This window comes from Ursus maritimus (genome assembly GCF_017311325.1).
Source record: "Ursus maritimus isolate PB19 chromosome X unlocalized genomic scaffold, ASM1731132v1 scaffold_X1, whole genome shotgun sequence".
Taxonomy (NCBI): Eukaryota; Metazoa; Chordata; class Mammalia; order Carnivora; family Ursidae; genus Ursus; species Ursus maritimus.
The window spans coordinates 46,672,972-46,692,336 of record NW_024423319.1 but is presented as its reverse complement, the minus strand read 5'-3'; positions in this window follow the sequence as shown (position 1 = coordinate 46,692,336).

The following is a 19,365-nucleotide window of genomic DNA, read 5'->3' as shown; positions in this document are numbered from 1 at the left end:
ATGCGTGGATCTATTTTATTTATACCCTTAAAAATGATTTCATTTTGGCTTTCCTTTTTTGAAGAAGTTTCATTCTGGGGCTTAATTTTGCTGACAACATGCTGTTTCCTAACAAGAAAGAAAAGTGGCTCCATATTAAAAACCAGGTATTACTGTACACACAAAAAAATATGGTCTGTGGCTCATTCCAAAGTCCTGCTCCTAAGTCTCCTCTGGTATCTTTAATTAATTCCCATGAAAGCTACTTACTCAAGGACTGCATTGATCATTTATTTAAATTAATAGGCGACTCTGGCATTGTGTAGCCTAATGAGTGAAGAGTCACTTGTATGCTTACTGCTTTGATATTTGAGTTCCATTTGCCTATCTTTTCCTCCACTCACTTATTTTGACACTCAGACCTATTGTCCTTGCTAAAAGGGCTCATAAAGAGGCAGATTGAACTGAGGGAAATAGACTAAACCACAATAAATCCTTCAACCAAAACAAACAAACAAAACCCAGCAATTCCACAGTGCTGAGATGATCTTAGCCTAACAAGTGATATGAATATACTATCTATATTTATCCTTCCCTGCTGATGCTATCATTTGCCATTCTGAATTTTCCACTGACAGCAGTATTTCTGCTGGCCTTACAGAGATGTTGGCTACTAAAACACAATTCAGGCTCACAGCCATATCAATCATCAGTGAGCTAAGAACAAGAAACTTGCCAAAGGTAGGAGATTTAGGGTACAGGCCCTAGCTATGGTTGAGTTGCTGAAGTAGAGAGTAAGAAAGCAGCAATGTGACTAGCTACAAATAGAAAACAGGGATTTGAGCTTGTTTATCTTGCAAAAGGATCCATATGGCATGCCAGCTCACAAATTCACTGTGTCCACTAAAATCCATTCCTTGTGGTGGGGGTTACTGCTTCACAGCCATGTTGCTCTAGCCATGTGTATCTATCTGGTGCACCACTGTGATGTAAATTCCCCATGTTATCCCCCCAATAATAGCTTTTGATGTGTTGGTTATGCTAAATCATATCACGTTTAAATCAGAATGGTTTGTGGTTGACCTTTTACATTTCCTGTTCCTCCAAACTACTTCTCTCTTTGAGAGTGTCTTTCTACCAATGCATGTCAATCTAGGGTAATTGTTTCACTAGCATTATCTACAAGATATGAAGAACCCAGCACTGGGGCATGGCAGGGAGAAAATAAGTTATTCTCTTTATTGTCTAGTCATTTACAATACATTTGGCATGATAAGATCTATACCTTCTAAACAGTTAAGAAAGTGTGAGACAGAAACTTTGAGAAGAATTCAAAAAGAAGAGCAAGAATTCTACATATACTCTCAGACAGAGAACTTTTCTCTTTCAAAAGCCAGCAGTGATGGTTTTCTCAGAATCAGCCTACCAGTTTTGCTGAGACATACCACAAATCCCTGATTTCCCAAAGATATTTGTTTTCTGTCTCCTTAAGATCAAGTTCAGTGGCATATAACAGAAAATCCCAAAATGACATGACCTAAACAAAGTAGAAGTAGACAGTCCAGACGGTCCAGTCAATTGACTCTTATACCTATCTTTCTGCTCCACCATCCTCAGCATGCAGTTTCCATTCTCAAGGTCATTTCATGATCTGAGCTAACTCCAATTCTAGCCATCATGTTCATACTCCAGACTGGCATCACAAAGAAGCTGGGCAGGACAAAGGTCACCCTCTATCTTTTATGGAGACTTCAACTCACATGTTAAAAGCCAGAATGTAGCCACATGGCCAAATGTAGCTTCAAAGGAGATTGGTAACGTCTTTGATCTGGGCACATTACCACCCCAAATGAAATCATGATTCTGCTACTGAGAAAGAAAGAGAGAAGTTATGCTGGGCGAGACAACTGCCAATGCTGCCACACCTAGTTATTTGTTTTAAGATCTAAAATCTCTAATATTAAAGTCATCCCTTTAGTATTCAGTTGCTGTCTTTCAAAATCTCTGAATGAAAATATACTACTTGAAAAGTGGTAAAACATTAACAAATTAAGACCCATTTTTATATGATCACAAACCTGTTTATGAGATTAACTTTTTTCTCTGAAGAAGGTGACCAAAAGTAAAGAAAATAAAAAACACTACTGGGGAAACAAATAAAGGATGTTAAGGGAAAGTATCCACAGGACTCTTTGAAGTCAAGACACTACAGGTTGAAAGGCTAAGGGTAGGAAGAGCCAAAACCAATTTTGCTTGCTTCACAATTTTGCTGAGGACTAACCCCACATGTCTAGGTTGATACAATGGTATGAAATTGCTGTAGTCTGTAGATCATGCCCAAAGATAGTGTGTCACAGCAAATAATTCCATTAACTACTATCTTTTTTAAGGCTTTTACTTGTTTTTCATTTTTATCAGCAAAGTGGGGAGGTGGTTCTAAAAGATTTAGAACTGGTTAAAAAAAGGAGAGAAGAAAAACTTTCAAATAACTATAGCTCTTACATTGGAATAAAAGTAGAGCACCATTTTGAAGAAAAGTATGGGACAATTTTTTCTTTTCAAAAACTCTTATGAGTTTTTGGAGTATGATCTTTACAAAATGAATATTATTCATCAAAGAGGTTTTGTTTTGACAGACTTAAATTGACTAGAGAAAGTTCATCTTCTACATTATGGGGAATCAAAATGTGTCTAGTAGAGCAAATTTCATGACACATCATACACAGAGCAGATGTGAGAATCTGAGGCCAGAAAAAACAAGTTTTATTTTACTGTCACCCAGGGAAATTTCCTTTTTCTTTCAAGTAGCCAATAATCCACACTTATTTTTCTAAATCTTCATTTTTTGCACTATCAATGGATCCCATCCATCATCCCTATGAATATGGCTTTGTAGATATAAAAGGCTGTAACCAATTTATAGACCAATCCCAGGAGTATAAACCTTTATATTCAGAGAAACTTGGATGACTATTTAGGCCACCAGAGAAAAAATAAAAAAAAATTTATTAGTTTGAAACTTATTTACAGTCTTCAGGCCAACCAACACAAATTGATTCCCTACAGCACATTCATTGTGGGTATTCAATAAATATTAACCAATATTCCCCAGTGTTTTGACTCAGTATTATATTAAGGCATCTTAAGAATGAAGCCCACTTCAAGTACTGAGAGATTTCTTCACAGAAATTCCACTTGTGTTGATATTGGGTCCAATTTTTTTCTAAAACTTGTTTTTCTAGTGTCTACATTTTATTAATGAACTAATCCTTCCTTTAGAGTTTAAAAAAGTTTTACAGAAAACACTGAGAAATGTTTTCATCTGAGAGTATTGCTACCATAGTCTCAGATATTTTGACTTTGGGGGATTGGGAAAAGGGTAGGGAAAGTTGATCTGTTTTAGCTTTTCCTCAAAGCCCTCAAATGCTTGCCTTTCCAGTTTCTGTTTAGATAATAATTAAAAGATCTATAGGAGCTGAGAAAAAAAAACACCTCAAAACATAGAAAATTGAAATTTATCTTTCATCAAGCATTCAGGTATTTCCCTCCAGGTGTCTAATTTCACATGTCAAAGCATGTTGTTTTAGAAACTAAAATGATTCAACATCTCATAAGTTTTCTTACATATTTCTCTACATTTCACACGTTATTCCAAAGTGCTCAATGGGAATACGTGTTACGAAAGAAGGGCTATTTTTCATTTTACAGAGTAGGAAGTCTAGGAGCCCATATTTTCAGATATAAAATTTATAGAATTAAAAGTTTCATTCTGTTTCATCTTTGAAAAATGAGCAATCCTACTCCGAAGGTCACATTCCTACCCCACACAGAAGTGGCCCTTGTCTCCTATTATCCAACCCCCGGGAAAAGATTTCTATACTAAAATAGAGAAAAGACCTTCTCAGACTTCTTTGTTATACAAAGCCTAAGATCAATAGACTTACTGTGCTCCCTACTGGCAAAATTGAGAGCTACAGCCAGCATCAAAAATTTATTCGACAAAAGCCTTACAGAACTAGGAATTTTAAATTTGTTTATGATGCTCAGAAACAGGATATCTTGCCATTTGAGTTCAAAAATTACCAAAAAAAGACTATTCATTAGCCTGAGAGCAGAAGCAAAGTGAAGTCAGAGCACCTCCTGGCCAAGCTGAATATGGATTCATATACTCGTGCCATTTCACATTATTGTCAATGCTACTAGCTATTCACTGGGTTCTGATCAAACCATATCTAAACATAGCCTGATCCAGTGGTTCGCAAACTTTATTCTGCATCAGAAGCTCCCAGGGCGCCTATTTAAAAATGTACAGTCTTAGATCCAAGACTCAGAAATTCTGATTCTGCAGGTTTGGGATGAAACTCTGGAATCTGCATTTTATCAATTCTTCCCTTCCCTGGTGATTCTGATGTAAATAGATCAAGGGATATATTTTTAATAACATTGACATATTCTTTGCAAAACATCCTAATAGTGTAGTCAGAATAATTACTGACTTATATGTCATCAACACCACAATCAGAAGCATGATCTCCCTGATGGGACTGAAAGAATGCCTCCCAATTCCTTACTTTCACACATACTAGCTCTCTGCCTCTACCTGTCTTATGGGCTTCTGTTACCTGGCCAAAGGAGAGCACTTTAAATTAATAATAATAACAACAATTATAACAGACATTTATTGAATGTTTTCTTCTTGCCCACCACAAAGTGATTTTCTTATACAGGTTTTCCCTGCTCTCCAAAAATAGAGGATTCCTATGAAATCTTTCATAAGCCCAAATGATATAAAGCAAAGAAGCAATAACTATTTGTTTATATGGAAAGATTTTGAGCATTCCCAGACCCCAAAAAGTGGCTTTCTAAAAATAGGCTTTTCTGATACCTTAAGACACATCTTGCTAATGGATGTACAACATAAATGGAGATAAAACACAGCTGCTCACAGACACAGTTCAACACTATGGCAACTTGATTCTGAGATGCTAAGTGAATTTCTTTCAGTCAGTGAAAACAGGTAGCAATATAGGTCTTTCTTAAAAGCAAAGTGTCATGATGTGAACTTTTTAAAAGCAGGGGAGGGGCGCCGGGGTGGCTCAGTTGGTTGAGCGTCAGACTCTTGGTTTCTGCTCAGGCCATGATCTTGGGATCTTGAGACCAAATTCTACATCAGGCTCACCCTCAGTGCAAGTCTGCTTGAGATTCTTTCCCTCTTCCTCTCCCTCCCCCTCTGCCCTTCCCCACCCTCTGGTGCACAGAAGCATGTGCAAGCTCCTCTCTCTCTCTCTCTCTCTCTCTCTTTAAAATAAATAAATAATTTTTTTTTAAAAAAAGCAGGGGATACCTGTATTAACTAACTTAATCTTCATTAATCCTATGGATGAGTTAGAAACTATTATCGTTCTTATTTTACAAGAGTTAGAAACTATTATCGTTCTTATTTTACAAATGAAGAAACTGAGACATTGTCCAAGGTCACACACTCTGTAAGTGACAGAGCCTGGATATGAAGGCAGGCAGTTTAGCTGGAAAGACAATGCATTTATTTTTTTTTAAGATTTTATTTATTTATTTGACAGAGAGACAGCCAGCGAGAGAGGGAACACAAGCAGGGGGAGTGGGAGAGGAAGAAGCAGGCTCCTAGTGGAGCAGGGAGCCCAGCCCAACGCGTGGCTCAATCCCAGAACACCAGGAGCACGCCCTGAGCTGAAAGGCAGACTCTGAGCCACCCAGGCGCCCCTCGAAAGACAATGCATTTAACCACTATGTTATACTGTCTACATTTAAAAGGGAAAGTACTAGGGTTTTTTTCATTGTTATGATATGGCTTTTATTTTGCTCATTAAGATACAAAATTACAAAATTATTGTAAGGAGAAAAAAAGATTTGAAGTATAGTCCTTTATCAGATGCTTACTTGCTCAAGTTCAATTTAGTATGTGATCATGATAATGCTTTTATAATGCTGTCCATGTTCCCAGCTAATTCATTGCCTCACTTGAAATTGGAAAACTGAGACATTAAGCAAAATTTCCAAGGTCACCACAGAGTTGATGGTGACGCATAGTAAAACCTGCTCACCTTCCTCTGCACCCCCAATTCCTGCATGCTCCCCACTGGGTTCCTCTACACACTGGCCTGATTTGAATAACGCAGTATCTATAGCCTGGGAATGGTCATGTGTGAAAGATGTAAAAGAACAAGTTGTGTATTAAGCAGACTTGGCATGGCTTTTGGAAAGCATGCTAATGCCTAAAAGACAACAAACATAATTGAAGACCTCAGCCTAGACAAGAGATACGTTTTCTTTACAGTTGTCATAATAAATCTCTCCCTGAACTTTACCTGGCATTTAGGTGTATCAGGTCTTCAACTGCAGACCTTTGATTTTTTTCCTTTTCTTAACATCACTTGAAGCATGACTATTTCCTTCTCTATACCCCTCTTATAAAATACTTTTAAAGGATCCTGGACATCATAGTATTCTTCTCCTGCCCTGTAAAAACAATTTGTGAGATTAAAGCATGTGAAATTCTTTCTAGTTGCAACTGTAAAGAGAAGGAAGTCACTGGTAGCTGGTTATATTCATGGGCAACTGTAAGCTCCACTTAGAGCTTTCCAGGGCCTGAGAACAACATATAAGAGGAAGCTGCATTCACTATCCTGAGTCATCATCATACCAAATTTCAGGGTGTAAGACTCCATTTTTTCCATCACCATGAGTCTTAATACTGTTATCGAAATTCAGGAAACAATGGTAACAGCAGATTTTGATTGATGTCTTTATCCCCAGACTGCTTTTGTAAACTACTGGAAAAGTCACTTTGGTAATAAGACATGCTCTGTGAGGCCACTACATCTGCAACTGCTTTTTCCTCTCCTCTTTCTTATTATAACAAAGCCCCAATCCAAAGGACCTTTCAAATTGTATGTGTGAGGTAAGCAGATAGTCAGCCTTATACTAAGCTGCTTAATCATATTCACAGCATTAAAATCAAGAAAAAAATAAGTGAATCAATGGCATGAAATACACCATTCTCCTAACTACTGAATTAGCAAAAATTAAGAAGATTCTCGGTGTTGAGATGTTTATGTGAAAAAAAGACACTTTGATATGGTAGTAAAGAGAGTGTAATTGATACAGCTATTTTGAGGGCAATTTGGCAATATCAATCAAGATTAGAACTGCACATACTCTTTGAATAACTATACTTCAGATGGGAATTTAACCTAAAGATATATACTTGCAATATATGTAAAAGATCATTTAAAGGGTATTATTGCATTGATTATGCTGGGGAAAAAAACCTAATGATTCAGTGATAAGGCATGGTTAAATAAATTATGTTACATCCCCACTCCAGAACAATACCAAAAAAATTGCCATGACCTGATATAGAAAAATCTCCAAGAGGCATTGTTAAACTGGATAAAAGTAAGCTAAGGAGCAGCTTGTATAATAAAAATAATAGCTAACCAGGCAGGACTTCTGAAATGGCAGGGTAAGGACTTCTGTACATCCACTCTTCCATTAAAGCAATGAAAATACTGACAAAATATTAAAAACCAACTTTTTCAGAAATACGGGAATTCATCAAAGCCTGAAACAATCTGAGGAGCATTTAATCAGGAAAAACTATTTAATCTCTGTTAAGAACACTTTTTAACTTGGTCTACTCCTATGTCCCTCTCCCAGTTCCATAATTGCCTTGAAAAACAGCATCCTCACAACCATAGTAGCTGCAAATAAAACAGCAACAGCATTACAGCCACCAGAGGGAGCAGACTGGGTTTGGAGCTCCTCAAAAAGTGTCATCTTCAGAACACTGTCATTATTTAACCTGTCTCATACCTCCCTAGAAGGCCCCATTCATAGGGTGCTTTCATTATTGGACGTGACTTGGAGCTTGCTCTATGAGAAATACCTTATCTGTAGAGCATTTATTGAAAACAATAAGCAGCATGTGATGCAGAGTTGCCAAATTATACTATCTAAAATGCCCTGTTTTCAACAAAAATTATAAGACTCAAAGAAATAGGAAAATGTGGCCCATATACAGGGTGGGGGGAGATATTCAGTAGAAACTATTCCTAAGGAAGCTCAGACATTGGACTTACTAGACAAAGACTTCAAAAGAGCTTTTACAAATATGTTTAAAGAACTAAGGAAAACCATGTCTAGAGAATTAAAGAAAAAGTACAACAATGATGCGTCACCTTATACAGAATATCAATGAAAAGAAAAATGTTTTTTAAAAGATCTAAATAGAAATTCTGTCAAGCTTTACATTGGAAACCGGGGATGTACTGTATGGTGACTAACATAATATAATAAAAAATCATTAAAATAAATAAATAAATAAATAAATAAATAAATAAATAAATAAAAATTCTGGAGTTGAAAAATACAATCACTGAAATGAAAAATTTACTGTAGAAGGGTTCAACAGAAGATTTGAGCTGACAAAAGAATCAGAGAACCCAAAGATAGGTCAATTAAGATTAGATTGAGTAACAGAAAGTAAAAAGAATGAAGAAAAATAAACAGAGCCTCACAGATCTATGAGACACCATCAAACATACCCACATACATATAATGGAAGTTCCAGAAAAGTGGGGGGCAGGGAAGGGGGCAGAAAGAATATTTAAAGAAATAATGGTGGCACCTGGGTGGCTCAGTCATTAAGCATCTGCCTTCGGCTCAGGTCATGATCCCAGGGTCCTGGGATCGAGTCCCACATCAGGCTCCTTGCTCCTCTGGGAGCCTGCTTCTTCCTCTTCCACTCCCCGGCTTGTGTTCCCTCTCTTGCTGGCTATCTCCCTCTTTCAAATAAACAAATAAAATCTTTAAAAAAATAAAGAAATGATGACCCAAAACTTCCCACATTCCAGGCAAAGCTTTAATCTACACATTAAAAAAAAACAACTTCAAGTTAGATAAAGCCAAGGATATATACAATCAGACACATTGTAGTCAAAGTGTTGAAAGACAAAGACAAAAAGATTTTTTAAAGCAGTAGAAGAGAAGCAACTCATCATGTACAGGAATCCTCTATAAGATTAAGAGTGGATTTCTGAACAGAAATTGTGGAAGCCAGAATGCAGTAGAAGCACATATTGAAAATATTGAAAGGAAAATACTGTCAACCAAGACTCTGTATTTGACAAAACTATTCCTCAAAAATGAAGGAAAGATGAAGACCTTTCCAGATGAACAAAAAAATGAAAGAGTTTTTTACTAGCAGACCTGCCATTTAAGAAATACTCATAGTTGTCCCTCAGTCTGAAATAAAAGGACTAGGCACAAGGAAATAAAAAGTACCAATAAAGGTTACTATGTAGGTTAATATAAAAGATAGTATACCTGAAACTAATGTAACATTGTATGTCAACTACACTTCAATAAAAAAAGATAGTATAAATGTATTTTTTGTAACTTTTGTCCTCTCCTACCTTATTTAAAATACAATTTCATAGAGAAATAATTATAAAACTGTGTTGGTGGAACTAAAAATGTGTGAAAGAATAATTTCTATAACAATAATAGCTCAAAGGAATGGAAACAGAATGGAGGTATATTGGAGCAAAGAGTCTGTATAGAATTGAAATTAAGGTAATATTAATCTGAACTAGATTGTTTTAAAAAGATCATTGTAATCCCCAGGGCTAGCACTAAGAAAATAACTTGAAAATTTTATAGTAAAAGAAACAATGTAATTTATTTATTTATTTATTTATTTATTTATAATTTTTTATTATGTTATGTTAGTCACCATACAGTACATCATTAGTTTTTGATGTAGTGTTCCATGATTCATTGTTTGTGTATACTCTCATGGTTCATTCCCCCTTCTGTTTACCCCCTTTCATTCTTCCCTTCCTTCTCCTACGATCTCCCTGCTATTCCTTAAGTTCCACAAATGAGTGAAACCATATGGTAATTGTCTTTCTCTGTTTGACTTATTTCACTTAGCAATGTAATTTAAATGGTATACTTGAAAATACCTGTTTATCACAAAAGAAGGAAGTAATGGTAGAGCAGAGGTACAAAGAGACATGAGACATACAGAAAACAAATAACAAAATGTCAGAAGTCAGTCCTTCCTTATCAGTAATTAAACTAAATGTAAATGAAATAAGTTTCCCGATTAAAAGACAGAAATTTACAGAATGGATAAAATCAAATGTGATTCAACTATATTCTATCTACAGGAAGACCCACATAGGTTAAACATAAAAGAATGAAAAAAGATATATAAATAGTATATGCAAAAATATATGCAAACAGTAACCAAAAGAAGACTGGAATAGCTATTATCAATAACAGAAAAAAATAGCCTTCAAGACAAAATTATTAGAATCAAAGAGGGAGGGATACCTGGGTGGCTTAGTCAGTTCAGCATCTGCCTTGGGCTCGGGTCATGATCCCAGGGTTTTGGGATCAAGTCCCACATCAGGCTCCTTGCTCAGTGGGGAGCCTGTTTCTCCCTCTGCCTGCTGCTCTCCTTGCTTGTGCTCTCGCGCTCTCTCTGACAAATAAATAAATAAAATCTTCATAAAAAAAGAATCAAAGAGGGAGATTTTATAATGATAAAAGGGTTAAATCAGTGAAAAGAGATAATTTTTAAATTACATGCAACTAAGAACCTCAAAATCCATGAATGTAAAATTTACATAATTGAAGGGAGAAATAGTGCAATGAAAGTTGGTTGCTTTAATACCCCACATTCAACAATGGATAAAAAAAGTTAGGCAGAAGGTCGACAAGAATGTGGAAGACATGAACAACACTATCAACCAAATCAGCATAACAGAAATCTATGGAACTCCACACCTAACAGCAGCAGAGTACATATTCTTCATTCAAGTGTGCATTACTAAAATCAAGAATGAAAGAGCAGACATCATTACTAAACTTAGAGAAATAGAAGTATTTTAAGGGAATACCATGAACAATTGTATGCGTCAAAGTAGATAACCTACATGAAACAGACAAATTTCTAGAAAGACACAAGGTACCAAAACTAATTCAGAAAGAAATAGAAATCTAAACAGATTTATAAAAAAAGAGATTGAATTAGTAATCAATACACCTACCACAAAGAAAAACCCAGGTTCAGATGGTTTCACTGGTTAATTCTACTAAACATTTGAAGAAGAATTAATACCAATCCTTCACAAACTCACAGGATGGAATACCTCATAACTAATTCTATGAAGCCAGTATTATCCAAATTAGACAAAGACATCACAAGAAAGCTACAGACGAATATTCCTTATGAATATAAGCACAAAAATCAACAAAATCCAGCAAACCTAATTGAACAATATCTAGGAAGGTTTATATACCATGACCAAGTGGGATTTAAGGTGGGTTCAATATGTGAAAACCAATCAATGTAAGATATCATTCCAATCAAAAAAAAGACAAAAACCACATTATAATCTCAATAAACACAGAAAAAACATTCGACAAATTACAATACCCTTTCATGATAAAAACATTCAACAAACTAGAAATAGAAGGTTATTTCTTAACCTGATAAAAGGCATTTACAAAAAACCCACAGCTTACATCATTCTTAATTGTAGACAACTCAAAGCTTTTCACTAAGACAAGAATATCTGTCCTCATCATATTTATTCAACATTGGATTAGACATTCTAGAAAGGGAAATTAGGCAAGAAAAAGAAAGAAAAGATATTCAGACTGGAAGGGTGTAAGTACAACTATCTCTATTTGCATATGACACAATCTTGTATATAGAAAATCCTAAGGAATTCATAAAACAAAATAAAAAGTAGAAGTACACCAAGGCCACATGATATTAGATCAATATAGAAAATCAATTGCATTTCTGTACAAAAGCAGTAAACAATCCAAAATTCAAATTAAGGTACAATTTCACTTATAATAGCACCAAAAGAATGAAATACTTAGAAATCACTTTAACAACAAAGCAAAAGGCCTGTACATTAATAATCACAAAACCATACTGACGGAAGTTAAAGGAGATATAAATAAATGGACAAGCCATTCCATGTCATTGGATTGGAAAACTCAGTATTGTTAAGATAGTAATTCTCCCCAAATTGATCTACAGATTCAACACAATCCCTGATGAAATTCCAGCAGGCCGTTTGCAGAAACTGATGAAGAGATCTGAAAGTTCTATGGAAATGCAAGAAATCCAGGATAGCCAAAACCATCTTGAAAAAAAAAAAAAAGAAAGAAGTTGGACAACCTTCACTTCCCAATTTCAAAAGTGACCATAAAGCTATATTTATGAAGAAAGCACAGCACTGGCATAGGGAGAGTCATAATGATCAATGGGACAGAATTAGCAGTTCCAAAACAAATCCTAATACTTAAAGTCAACAAATTTTTGACAAAGGTATTGAGACAATTCATTGGGGAAAAGAATGTTCACTAAATGGTGCTGGGATGACTGGATATGCACATGTAAAAAGATGATCTTAGACCCTTACCTCATGCCATACACAAAAATTTACTCTAAATTTTTCACACTTACATGTAAGAGCTAAAAACGTAAAACACTTTTGGAAGAAAATATAAGAGGATCTATGGGACCTTCGGTTAAGCTAAGATATGACACCAAAAGCATAGTCCATAAAAGAAAAAAAATTGGATAAATTGGACCTCATCAAAATTCAAATTTTGTACCTTGAAAGATATCATTAAGATAATGAGAGAGAAACAAAATTAGAACATATTTCCTAAGCACATACCTGATAAAGGTCTTGTATCCAGAATACACAACCAACCCTTATAAGTAAATAAAAAAATAACCAAGCTTTTTAAATGGACAAAAGACATGAGCAGACTTTCCACCAAAGATTTACAAATGGCTAATAAGCACTTGAAAATACGCTTAACATCATCAGTCATTAGGGAAATGTATATTAAAACCACAATGAGATACCATTTTGTGCTCAGTAGAGTGAGTGCAAGTAAGACAGACAATTCCAAATGTCAGTGAGAATATAGAGAAATGGGAGCCTTTATCAGATGCTGATGGAAAGGTTAATGGGCACTTTGAAAACGGTTTGGCAGTGTATCAAAATGTTAAACATAAAACTACCATACAACCCAGCAATTCCACTCTTAGGTACCTATTCAAGAGAAATGAAACACATGTCCACATAATGACTTGCATAGAAATCTTCACTGCAACATTATTCAGAAGAGCCTAAAACTGGAAACAACCAAAATGCCCACAAACTGGCAAATGGAGAGACAAATATGGTATATTCATAGAATGGAATGCTATTCAGCAATAAAAAGAAATGAACTACTGATGTCATGGATGAACCTCCAGAACATTTCATAGAGTGAAAGAAGCCAGGGTGCCTGGATGGCTCACTTGGTTAAGCATCTGCCTTCAGCTCAGGTCATGATCTCTGGGTCCTGAGATTGAGTCCCACGTCAGTCCCACGTCCCTCCTGGCTCAGTGGGGGTTCTAATTCTCCCTCTGCCTTTCCCCCCTGCTTTATGCACTCTCTCTCTCTGTCTCAAATGAATAAATAATCTTTTTAAAAAAAGTGGAAGAAGCCAATCACAAGAGCCCCATATTATATGATTCCATTTATATTAGCTGTCTAGAAAAACCAAATCTATGGAAACAGAAAGTAGATTAAATGTTGCCTAGGGTTAGGGGTGGGAACAGAGATTAACTATAAATGATCATGAGGGACCTCATTGTGGGGATGAAAATGTTCTAAAATAGATTTAAATCATTGAGTTGTATACTTGAAATGCGGGGACTTTCTGATAGCCAAAATATATCGCAATAACGTTATTTTTAAAATTATAGCTAACATACATATAGCACTTAGTATGTACCGTGAATTGTGTTGTGTTTAGTATGTAGCACCTCATTTAATCTTTATAACAGCCCTATAAAGTAGGCAATAGTTATCCCTCTTTTGTGAACTAAGAAACTGAGGCACAGAGAGATGAGGTAACTTGCTGAAGGGCACACAGCCCATAATTAGTAGAGGTGGGATCCAAGCCCAGATGGTCTGGCTCCACAATCTATGGTCTTAGCTATGGCTTCCATTTGTGGGAGGAAAAAAATATGCAGATATGCTTGTATATGGCAATATGTGGAAGGATTCACAAGGAACTTTTACCAGTAATTCCCTCTGGGAAGTAGGAATGAGGGTGGGCAAGAGAGGGAGACAAATTTATTACTTTATACCACTTTGAACTCTGAATTTTTTATACATTTCATAATTCATGTATTCATTTTGTAGATAAGACATCATTTTTAAATCAAAACATTGGTTATCTTTGATGTGTCAGATTTTTACATTTTTAATCTTTCCTAAACTTTCTGCTATTTTCCAAGTTCTTCGGGCTGTATCTTCAGGCCAAGTTCTCAAATAATTACCATGACATATTTTCTGTTACATTTCGTTCTGCCAGTGTCAGAGCCCCAGGATGGGGTTGAAGCCAAGAAGGGGGGGGTGGCTGAGGAAGACTTAATGACAGAAGGACCTGTGTTGCTTGCTCCCCTGCCGGGGTCAGACTGTGACCGGGCTGGATTCAAGACTGCGCGGAGCTCTGGTGTGCAGCCCTGAACTTCGGAGATGCCCTGGGGCACTCCCTGGGGTCTGGCCACCTCAGGAATCGCTGCTCTTCCGGAGGGGATAGATCACCTACGTGCATGTACACGTGTGCACACAAACTCATTCAAAAGCACGGGTTTGGATTTGTGCCTACAGGATGAGAGTGATTCTGCTCAAGCATATGTGTGTATCTGTGTGGCAGAGGTTTGGCTTTTTTGGGTGGTTTTCCACGCGATATTTAAAGATATTCACAAGGGAATACGGTATGAAAACAGCTAAGTGTTGAGGAGTATCTTTACTAACATAGGAAGTATTCACTTGTAAACTTGAGGAAGCATTCACTGTGTGACAAGATGCTTAAAAGAAAATGGACAGGGCTGGGGCACTTGGATGGCTCAGTCAGTTAAGTGTCTGCCTTCTCGGGTCATGATCCGCAGGGTCCTGGGATCAATCCCCATGTCTGGCTCCCTGCTCAGCGGGGAGTCTGCTTCTCCCTCTCCCTCTTGCCCTTCCCCGCTGCTCTGCTCCCCTTCTTTCTCTCTCTCAGATAAATAAATAAAATCTTTTAAAAAAAAAAAGAAAATGGATAGGGTTAATATTTACACTGTGATTAACTCTTTGTAAGCATTTCTTTGGTTTAATAACACGTTGTGGGGGGAGGGAGTAACAACAGGATTTTTTAAAGATTTTATTTATTTATCTGAGAGAGAGAAAGAGAGGGAGCAGAGAAGCGGGGAAGGGCAAGAGGGAGAAGGAGAAGCAGAAGCAGACTCCCCGCTGAGCAGGGAGCCAGACATAGGACTGGATTCCAGGCCCCCAAGATCATGACCTGAGCCGAAGGCAGAGGCTTAACTGAGTCACCCAAGCACCCCACAACGGGGATTTTTTTTTTAATATGTACTTGTAACTGAATGCTAACACTTCACAAGAGCATATTGTGAGAAAATGGGATACTCTCTTTCATGAAAGCTTCCTTTTTAAAAATTTCATATTCAGTAGAGACTAATTTAAAAGACATTTGAAGAAGAATCTTTTTTTTTTAAATATATACTTCTCTTCTCTGGCTGTGGGCTAGCATGACATAATCCCCAGAGCCTTTTTGCTATCGAGACACAGAAAAATCCAATGAAAGAAGCATGGGGCTTCAGAGTCCGATGGATTGAAGTTCAAATCCCAGACCTACTACTAGCTATGTGCTCTTGGGCAGGTTATTTGACCTAACCTTCAGCTTTTTTATGTTTTGGGTTTTTTCCCTGAGAAGATGGGATAGCACCCCCTCCCCACACAGCATCATCGACTGCAGCACCTTACACAGTGTCTGGCAGTCAGTAAGCGCTCAACAAACATTAGTTCTCTTACCTCCCCTGAGTAGGAGAAAAAAAGACTTTGTGCAAGCAGTCTACCTTCTCTTACATGCTGATTTTCCTGCTAAGGCCGTGCATGACAGAGTGATAATGTGTGGTTGCCGTCCCTCGTCTCTCCAGATCTCGTCTACTCTGCCCCAGCTGTGGTTCCCCACGTCCGCAGTGCAGCTGCTCTTCCTTTCCGGCAAAGCAATGATTCTGAGGAGTTTTATCACCCACTTGGATGCTGTACCCTCCTGTTTGCGAACTGATCATCTATAGCCAGGCAAGCACCAGAACACTTTGGTTTGTTGTGAGGATGTCGCTACTAGGCACCTTTCCCAGAAGAGGTGGTGAGAAACTTGTGGGAAAAGTCTTTACAAATGACTACTTCTGTTGTCTTTATTTGTAAAAGAAAAAAATGTTGAGGACATGGGAATGAGACCACCGCCGGATCCTGTATGACAGTCTTACCCAAAGAATTTACATCCGCCTGATAAATGCATGGGGTGGAGCCAATGATAAGGAACTCATAGAGCAACTGACCTATTTCCCCCAATTCCCAAGAACTGTGTTATTCCTGGTGGAGGAGCCGGTTCAGATGAGGGCCTACTACGCACAGACTAGATGTTATAGGAGGAATTTTTGACTTTTGAAAAGTGTTCAGAATGCTAAGCTTTTGGGTATTGGAGCAGGGAGGAGGAGACAAGGCGCATGCTATGACCAGCACACAACTAAAGCATACAACCAGAGAGCGAGGGGTTAGGCCTTGAACATCATCTACATTTAATTCCTCCAAGGTCAGGGGTGCCTGGGTGGCTCAGTTGGTCAAGCATCTGCTTTTGGTTCAGGTCATGATACTGGAGTCCTGGGATCGAGCCCTGAGTTGGGTTCCCTGCTCAGCGGGGAATCTGCTTCTCCCTCTCCCTCTGCTCCTTCTTTCTCTCACTTTCAAATAAATAAATAAAATCTTTAAAAAAAATAATTCCTCCACGGTCAGCATATTCTAAGAGCAGAAATCCAAGGGCGAGCCTTCGGGGGAAGCCATACTTGAAAAGTAGGAGGAAATTAAAACAGTAAAGTAAACTAGAAAGAGCAGCAGAAGGCAAAGAAAGCAGGATATCACAAGGTCAAAACAAGAATCTTCAGTGGCATCGAAAGTAGCAATGAATTCAAAAAAGAGAAGCAGCAAGAAGTGATTTGACCAGGAGGAAGTTAGCAGCGGTTTCTGAGGTTAAGTGGTTTCTGACTGGGCAGGTGGTTTCTATTATATAAACGATGGTTTATATGGGATGAGATATTTAGATCAACAGTTTATTTCTCACAGAACATTAAAGAGCCATTATAATTAGATTCACTCACTCATTCATTTATTTCATTAGCATTTGCTGTGCTCTTACAAGTGCCTAATTCTGCTAAGCTCCATGGGGTAAGGGGACCTAATAGAAAAGCCATAATTAAATCATAATGGCTTCTCTCTCACAAGGAATCTGGGTGAAGTTTTAGACCTAGGACTTCAAAATGAGAGTCTCATTTCCCAGTAACTGTTTCAGTGTATGTATTCTTTTCTGATATATTAGCCTTTTGTTTCCCTTTTTGAATTAAAAAGTTTGGTTTGCCACATCACAGGCCAAGTGTCAACCTGAAAGGACAGCAAGTTTAAAAAACCCCCAAATCTCAATGTCTCTTATGTATGCGGTGAGGAAAGGCAGGAAGGGTATTTATACTTTGTGTTAGATTTTCTTTTTTTCTTTCTCAAATACAAAAGCCCACACAGAATAGTCCAAAAGAACCAAAGTTTCCTCAGTTTCACAAAAAAAGCATCCATTGCTTTGCCTCTCATAATTTAATCAGTTTGGTTGGCCGCATCACTGGCGAGGTACCAACTTGGATTCTGGCAGGAGGTTAAAAACATCAAGTCTCAAAGACGCCTATGTGAGCTCGGAGGGAACACAGAAATGGCATTTATACCTTGTATTAGGTATTTATTTCCATAACAGTTTGATGCCTACCACAGAAGCCCACCCCCACAGGAGTAGGCCAAAGCTGCCAAGCTGTCCACACATTCAGAAAATATACCTGTGGAGCTCTGCTTCTCAAGGTGGAGTTCAGAGCGCTTTGCAGTAAGTAACCTGGTGCCTGGAAGCGAGACAACCCACAGGATGCCTTTGGCACATTGAAGGTGGTGGTGAATTTTACAGTCCAGTGTGAACATGCACACATTAGTTATAAGGGACTTTTGTAACTGGCCAGCCAAAATAACGAACCTTGAAAATAAATATGCCAACCCATCTACAGTGTGATGTGTGCTGGTTTTTTTTCTTCCTACATTCCATATTTTCTGGGTTTTTTTCTCTTTTTAACAATGAGGAAAAACTGGGGCTCCTGGGTGGCTCAGTCGGTTAAGCATCTGCCTTTGGCTCAGGTCATGATCCCAGAGTCCTGGGATGGAGCCCCGCGTTAGGCTCCCTGCTCAGTTGGGAGTCTGCTTCTCCCTCTCCTTCTCCCCCTGCTCATGCTCTCTCTCTCACTGTCTCTCAAACAAATAAAAATAAAATCTAAAAACAAATGAAGAAAAACTTTTAACTTAAAAAAAACCTACTTAACACCTATCAGGCTCTTCTAGGCCATCTTAGGGAAATATACCTACTTAACACTGCTTGGATTATCCTTTTAGTTTCTTTATCCTTTAAATTAGCTTCACTGATTCCAATAGCCAAGCCAAAAAATCTGATCTACTACATTTGGAAAGCCACTATTTTCCAACTGCTTTGTCACTCTATCTTAAGTCAAAAGACAGACCTGTCAAATGTTTAAATGGAGAATATTCTTTCTGCAGTAACTCCAAGCAGACATATAAAGACATGTACCCACAAGTCACTATGAATCTTAACTAGCAGTTTTTGCCCACTTTATAACTGTGATTGACTCCCCCTTACCATCAGATTCAAGGACTGTGTGGATGTGTGGCAGAGAAAACCTAGGCTCTCCTGACGGATGTGTAAAGAAATCCAAAACCAAGGAAAGAACTCCCCCATCTCAGCTCAAATTTTAATTAATTATTCGCTTCCTTATTACCCGAAGGTACAGGTTCCATCTCTCCCTATCCAACTTCTTAATGTAAACTAGACAATCAAAATAGTTCCAGTTCCGGGAGAATGCTCAGCATAGGCTATTTCATAATATGGCATGTAATCCTTTCACAGGGAATAGTTTTTGTAAGCAAAGACTTTTTAAAAAATGAAACAGAGTCAAGACCTTGGTTTTACGTCTCCTATCTAAAACCGCACCTGAAGTAGAAATGTGGGGCTAAGCTTTCTCAGTGGAAAACAACCACCTCGGCAGGTTTCCTAAAAGTTAAACATGATGATTTTAGAGGAAAACAACATTTATTGTGTGAAAGATTTATATTTAATCAAAGGCATAAACCAAAACTAAGATTATTATAGTTG